A 7,527-nucleotide genomic window follows, 5' to 3' on the forward strand; every position below is an offset into this window, starting at 1 on the left:
GAAATTTATAATTTAATTGCAATTTTATTTTGGTGTACTAATTTACAGATGTTCAATTTTTTTTTTAATTTCCCGTAATTTGTGTGCTTCACTTAAAAGAAGTGTGACTTTTCTTCTTGCTTTTCACTTCAAACCCCATGGTCCTTATTGCTTTTTTGCACTTTTTGCTATCACTGGTTCGAGTAACCAGAAAGTTCTATTCTTATTCTGCATCCAAGTTTCGCAGTCTTATCGTTTTTGGCATTTTTTGTAGAATTGCAGAAGGTCGTGATGCCGGGGCATGATAACTCAAATGGGCCTTCAGAAAAATCCAGCAGTGGTATGGATGATTTGCCAACTTTCAATGCCGAGAATATGCAAAATAACATGAAAGTTATTTTATACAGGTTGGTTGACACTATCTTTAGGTTTAGTGCAATGTTCTATAGTCTCTTATGGGTTTATTGTTTCTTGAAGATTTCAAATAGTTGTAATTAGCTAAGCTGGACGTTCGTTAATACATACTATGTTGGTGTGAGTTACGTCCTCAATCATGTGAGATTGATGTTAGCACAACTGGACTACTGGTTGAAGTTATATGCATTTGTGTTGGAATTAAATCCTTCACTGAGGCATTACTTCTATTCTTTTTCTTATAATCGAGAAATGCCCGAGGTCTAGTGGCGTACGATTCGAAACTCGGTGGATAATATACCTACCCCTTTACCCTTCTGCCCCTTACCTCTGCAACAGGGTTTGAACCCGTGACATCTCTCTAATCCACACATCACGCTTTGTGCTCTTACTACTAAACCAAAGCTTTGGGGCTTATTGATGAACATGAATCTATGTTAAATTTTATTAATTTTGGCCAAGATCATATTTTAGAGCTCAAGTTCAAACATATGGACTTATTTTTTAGAAGCGCAAGAAGTCCAAGAAGTCCAAGAAGCTCAAGATTGATTTCAAAAAGCCAAGATTCTTTCCTTTTTAAAATAGGATTTATTGTTTCTTTAAAAGAAAGGATTTCTTGTTTCCTTTTATTGGTAGGTTTAGACTTTCTTTATTATTTTCCTTTTAGAATAAACATTTTTCCTTTTGTAGAATTTTAGTTTCTTTTCCTTGTAGAGTAGGGATTTTACTTTTCTTGTCTTTAGCTATTTGATTTCCTTATTAGAATAGGAATTTTAGTCGTCAAAGAAGAGACCCTAGGCCTATATAAAGAGTTCTCATGCCTTGTAGAAGGAATTCACGTTTTTAAGATTTGTCCTAATTTGCAATAGAATGTTCTTGTCTATTTTCTCGTCTTTATCCTTGTTTTTGTTCCAAGCATGGTGGTGATAGTCTTTATCACTGTTACCAAAGGCGTGCTTAAGCCCTAAAGCGAGGCTCAAAACATGTTGAGTGTTTCGCCTCGCTTAATGTGCGCTTTATTGTTGTCATCAAGGCTCTAAGGCATACTTTTTTTGCCATTGAGCGTAATCCTGAAAAGGCGACATTAAACAATTGATATTTTACTTTATCGTAAATTTTCTTCAATTTCTTTGTCCTTATATTTGGTTTTCATACTTATTGATACTAGTCTTGGACTACGCTTACATATTTGTAGTTTTTCTCCATTTTCGCCTTTCTTCATTAAAGCCCACACTTTATTTGCTCTTTGTGCTTAAAGCCCTAATAGACCTTAGAGCTTTTTTGCACTTTTTGCCTTTAATAACACTGATCTTTATCTTGTTTTCAATTGCATGTGGTGTTTCTTTATCACATTAATTGATTCCAAGTGGTGACTTTAGGAACTTTTTAGTTCTTGATCATTCAAGAACATGTTTCTTGATCTAAATTCGTTCGTTTAATATCTTAGAATCAGAACTTTCACTGAACTGGTACAACCTCAATATGTACTTGTTTTGAACGAATAAATAGTCTTTCTTGTAGTTCAGGTCATCATCTTTCACTTCGTTTTTGAATCATCAGATTTCGAGTCTTAAAACTTGAGATACACTGTTTCTTGAAATCAACCCATAAATCATGTTTTCGTTTCAAAATCTTGATCCTGGTCGATTGGTTCTTTGTTAACTCGAAGAATCACATCAATTTGGTATCAGAGCTATAATCTAGAGGTCTAGGTTGACGAATTTATCTTGGCCAAGATCATGTTTTAGAGCTCAAGTTTAAACATATGAACTTATTTTTAAGAAGCGCAAAAAGTCCAAGAAGCTCAAGATTGATTTCAAGAAGCCAATATTCTTTCATTCTTAAAATAGGAATTATTATTTCTTTACAAGAAAGGATTTCTTGTTTCCTTTTCTTGGTAAGTTCTGTTTTTTTTCCTCGTAGAATAGGGATTCCTTGTCTTTAGCTATTTCATTTCCTTATTAGAAAGACCCTAGGCCGATATAAAGGGTTTTCATGCCTTGTAGAAGAAATTCACGTTTTTGAGATTTTTGCCCTAATTTGCAATAGAGTATTTTTCTCTATTTTGTCTTGTGTATCCTTGTGGTTCCAAGCAAGGTGCTGCTAGTATTTATCTTGTTTTCAATTGAGTGTGCTATTTTATTATCATGTTAATTGATTCCAAGTGGTGACTTTAGAAACTTTTTAGTTCTTGATCATTCAAGAACACGTTTCTTGATCTAAATTTGTTTGTTTAATATCCTAGAGTCAGAACTTTCATTGAACGGGTACAACCTCAATGTTTACTTATTTGAACGAATAAATAATCTTTCTTATAGTTCAGATCGTCATCTTTCATCTCATTTTTGAATCATCAGATTCCAAGTCCTAAACTTGAGATACGCTATTTCTTGAAATCAACCCATAAACCATGTTTTCGTTTCAAGATCTTGAAATAATCTCAAGATCTTAGTGCTAACTTCTTTTCATCTTTTGAAAAATACTTGGAATGATTTTTCTGTATTACGCCTTTTTGGGTTGGGTTCCTTAAGTTCTTATTTTTCCAATGCACAAGACTATAGCTCCGTGCACCAAGTAGAGAGGAAATATCTGTTACTCTTGTTGTAGTTCCATGTGTTACTATAATGGCTTGAAGAGATGCGTACTGTCCTTCAAATATCCGTTCTTTTACCTCACTAAATTTTTAAGTACCTCAATCATCAAAGAAATAACGTAATACCTGTAACAATCCGGCCGGTCATGTTGAGTGTATTTGCCCCGATCCCCTATTTACTGCTTTCCATGTATCCTTTTGTGCTTATGTGACTTGCCGGGAGGTTTTGTTCGTGGTTTCGGAGTGTTTTGGGAACTTAGTCCCTAAAACGGAAGCTTAAGTTCTAGGATTTTGACCGCAGTCGGAACTATGTGAAGACGACTCCGAAATGGAGTTTCGTCGGTTCCGTTAGCTCCATTGGGTATTTTGAACTTAGGAGCGTGTCCGGATTGTGAATTGGAGGTCTGTAGCTGAATAAGGCTTGAAATGGCGAAAGTTGAATTTTTGGGAAGTTTGAGCGGATGTGAACTTTTTGATATTGGGGTCGGATTCCAATTCCGAAAGTTGGAATAGGTCCGTAATGTCAAATGTGACTTGTGTGCAAAATTTAAGGTCAATCGGACGTGGTTTGATAGGTTTCGGCATCGGTTGTAGAAGTTTGAAGTTTCAAAGTTCATTAAGTTTGAATTGGAGGGTGATTCGTGTTTTTAGCGTTGTTTGATGTGATTTGGAGGCTCGACTAAGTTCGTATGATGTTTTAGGACTTGTTGGTACCTTTAGTTGAGGTCTCAGGGGCCTCGGGTGAGTTTCGGATGCTTAACGGATCGAAATTAGACTTGTGTAAATTGCTGAAGCTTTCAAGCTTTTGGTGTTTTCGCACCTGCGGTGGGGTGACCGTAGGTGAGGGCACGCACGTGCGTGAGGTCAAGCGCAGAAGCGGATTTGGAATGAGTGGCCAGGAGTCGCAGGTGCGAAGGAGATGCCGCATCTGCGAGCCCGCAGATGCGCTTATGGGCCCGCAGGCGCGGAGCGTGAGCTGGAAGAGGATTTCCGCAAAAGAGGACAATAGACCGCAGGCGCGCACTCGCAAGTGCGGTCTTTAGATCGCAGAAGCGGACCTGAGGACTTTAGTCAAGTCCGCACCTGCGATGGAATTTCCGCAGGTGCGAAGATCGCTGGGCAGAAAAGAGGGATTTCGAGGGTTCGATCTCATTTTACACTTTGGGACTTTGAGAGCTCGGATTTGGGTAATAATTTGGGAGATTTTCATAGGAAGCTTTTGGGTAACGATTCTTAACTCATTTATGGTTATTTTCCACTTATCTATAGTTGATTTCATCATTTAATTGAGGATTTGGGTTGAGAAATTTGGGGAAAAGTTGGAAAATTCTTCAACTATGTTTTGAGTTTTTATTTGGATTTTGATATCGGATTTGGATAATTTTGGTACGAGTGAACTCGTGAGTGAATGAGTGCTCATATTTTGTGACTTTTACCCGATTTCGAGACGTGGGCCCGGGTCGACTTTTTGGGATAATTTTCTAATTTCTTGCTTAAGCCTTGATTTTATTAATTAGATTAATTTATTATAGTTATATTTAAGGTGTGTAATTACTTCTGGTTAGATTCAGGCCATTCAGAATCGGAAAATCGTGGAAAAGACATTCTTACTGAATGATTGAGCTTGGTTCGAGGTTAGTGGCTTGCCTAACCTTGTGTGGGCGAAATTCCCTTAGGATTTGGTACTATTGTGTTATGTGTCACCGTGTACGTAAGGTGACGAGTGCGTACGCGGGCTAATTGTTGTAAAAATCCTGTTTTTACAGAGTAGTAACTTGTTTTCATCTTAATTGAGTTATACCACCATGTGTAGTTATCCTGTTTAGTCTAATATCGCATGTCTACGTGCTTTAACTGCTTACTTGAACTCTTTGCAGCATGCATAGTTGATTTCTTGTCTTTCCTTGATCTGTATCAGTCTTAACAGTAGAATTATTGCTGTTAATTGTTGTAATTAGCGGTTTGAGCTGTGTGTTTACTTTTGGGACTACGAGGTGTTACCTGAGGAGATCCCCCTGCACCTTTTCTTTTGAGAATACGAGGCGGTACCTCGGGAGATCTCTTTGCACCTTTACTTTTGAGACTACGAGGTGGTACTTCGGGAGATCTCCTTGCATATCTACTTTTGATACTACAAGGCGGTACCTCGGGAGATCTCCCTGCATCTTTACTTTTGGGAATACGAGACAGTATCTCGGGAGATCCCCTGCTGTTTATCCCTGTGTACTATACTGTTATTTTGTTGTGTTTTCCTCTTTGTTAAATTCCAGTCTCTTATTATATTGCTATATTCTTCTACTTTATTTATTATATACCAGTGGGCCCTGACCTAACCTCGTCACTACTCGACCAAGGTTAGGTTTGGCACTTACTGGGTACCGTTGTGGTGTACTCATGCTACTCTTCTGCACATGTTTTGTGTGTAGATCTAGGTACTTCTTATCAGCCACATCATCAGTGATAAGTGACATTTTGGAGACTTCAAGGTATATCTGCCGCGTCCGCAGAGCTCAGAGTCCCCCTCTATTCCCTCCTATGCCATTTACTTCCGTACTTTTTTTCTTAGACTCTGGTGTATAGAGATACTGATTTTCTTCTGTAGCTTGTGACTTATGATGTTCCGAGTTTTGGGAATACTGAGTATTACTAGAGTGTTGGTTATTTTACATGCCGAGCGACATTGTTATCGATTATTTAATTATCTGTTGCAGTTAGCTGTTAAGTTTTTACTTCCATATTTGTTATTTCTGCAATTGGTTAGGCTTACCTAGTCGTAGAGACTAGGTGCTGTCACGACGTCTTACGGAGGGTGGTTTGGGTCGTGACAATACCTAACACCAAGAACTGCAGATTTTAATGGTATTGATGAATGAATTTTACCTTTATAAGTTACAATAATCGATGAGAAGTAGTTTTTTGAATCACTTAAGAGTTTATACTGGTTTTCAATGCTAATGGAAGTCCTGGTACTATGCTTCTTATTTTGCTTCTACAACAAAATAATTCCAAGCTCCATAAACTTATCATATAAAAGAAAAAAAAACCAACCTTTTGTGATGCAATTGTGTATCAAGAAATGTCAATACTTGATTATTCAATTGGAACAGAAGGAAGAATGAAAATGTGAATGGAGACGAGCAGCTGATCATTTATGAACAAGTAAAGTTGGGTTCTTTTTGTATTTTTGAGCTATTATGCTTTTTCCCTGTCATTGGACATTTCCAATTATATTGACCATTATGTTGTTCAGCCGCACATTCACGGCAATCATTGGTGGTGTCATTGCCGGCATTCTGGGACTTACTAGCTTGACAGGATTTATCTTTTATTTCCTTGTCATGGCATAACTTCGGTAGCACTCACAGCAAAGGCCAAGTTTTCAATCCACTCCTACTTTGGCAGTTGAAATAGAGTCATGGTTAATGGATTTTTTGGCGGGCTTTTGGTACGTCTTTGATTCGGTACTTCTAATAAGATGCCTTCGTTGTGTATTTTCGTTTGTTCTAATACTTGATTAAGAATCAATTCACCTTTTGCCTGCCCAACCACCCCTACAGGAGAAATATTATAAAATTCACTTTCTTTTCAAAATCATAATGTTACTTTACCCTGCCTCATTTTTCTCCCTTGTTACCCTTTTGGAAATTTTTCTCATTCATTTTTTCGGTTATGAATTCTTCCCAAACCTTTTCAACTTTTATTTCTTCAACTTTCTCTTGCAGTTAACCAATTATTGAATCATATTATCTGTATCTCAGCAATATTTTATTGGTTAGAATCATGTTTATTAGTATTCCTACAGATCTTCGTCAATTATTTGGGGAGATGGGATTGATTTCTATCTTGGTAGCCTATGTTGTACCTTTTTGTTCTAAGGTAGTATCCAGCATACAAATTTCACTGCTTGATTGCTGAGAGGAATTTGCTATCTTTGCATGACAATTTAAAATTTAAATTTAGCTTCATATGCTTAATTTGACACTAACTTGACGTTTCTGTTCTTTGCAGTCATTCGTGCTCTTCTGGACGTATCCTAATCTGTTGTAGTCTTTCGACAAATAGATTTATGAATTATTTTATTCCCTCTTGATAAAACTATCTGAAGGTACTTGGCTTATCATCTCCGCCCCAACATGTATGTCTTTTGCCAATATTCTCAAGTTTTAAACAAGATAACGTGTAGAGATGACCATGCAGATGTTATCAGGTTATAGTTGGAAACATGTTATGCTCTACCTCCCCTCCTTTGCCCTAGGAAATAACCATATTTTGTCTTTTTCCTTTGCCTCTTGGACAAATTATTTTGGATAAGTTTAGTTGAGAAAAGAATTGTGGGAAACAAAAACATAACTGGATATTTTGTTAACATTTATGGTGCTCTCAAATTCTTTTTCATAGAAAATTATTTCTTAACCAACCAAATTATAAAAATAAAAAGGAGAGAGGCCGTAGCTGTGCCAATATTTTTGTTGTATTTCCTGTGTGGTTTCTATGTATCTTTACCATAACGTCCCTTGCATGGTCTTGTATCGTATATGCAT

At 37.0% G+C, this 7,527-nt stretch overlaps 1 pseudogene; it reads left to right on the plus strand.

Annotated features, from left to right (window-relative positions):
- Positions 255 to 7,084, plus strand: LOC109232818 (annotated as a pseudogene).

This window comes from Nicotiana attenuata, chromosome 9 (genome assembly GCF_001879085.1).
Source record: "Nicotiana attenuata strain UT chromosome 9, NIATTr2, whole genome shotgun sequence".
NCBI classification, from domain to species: domain Eukaryota; kingdom Viridiplantae; phylum Streptophyta; class Magnoliopsida; order Solanales; family Solanaceae; genus Nicotiana; species Nicotiana attenuata.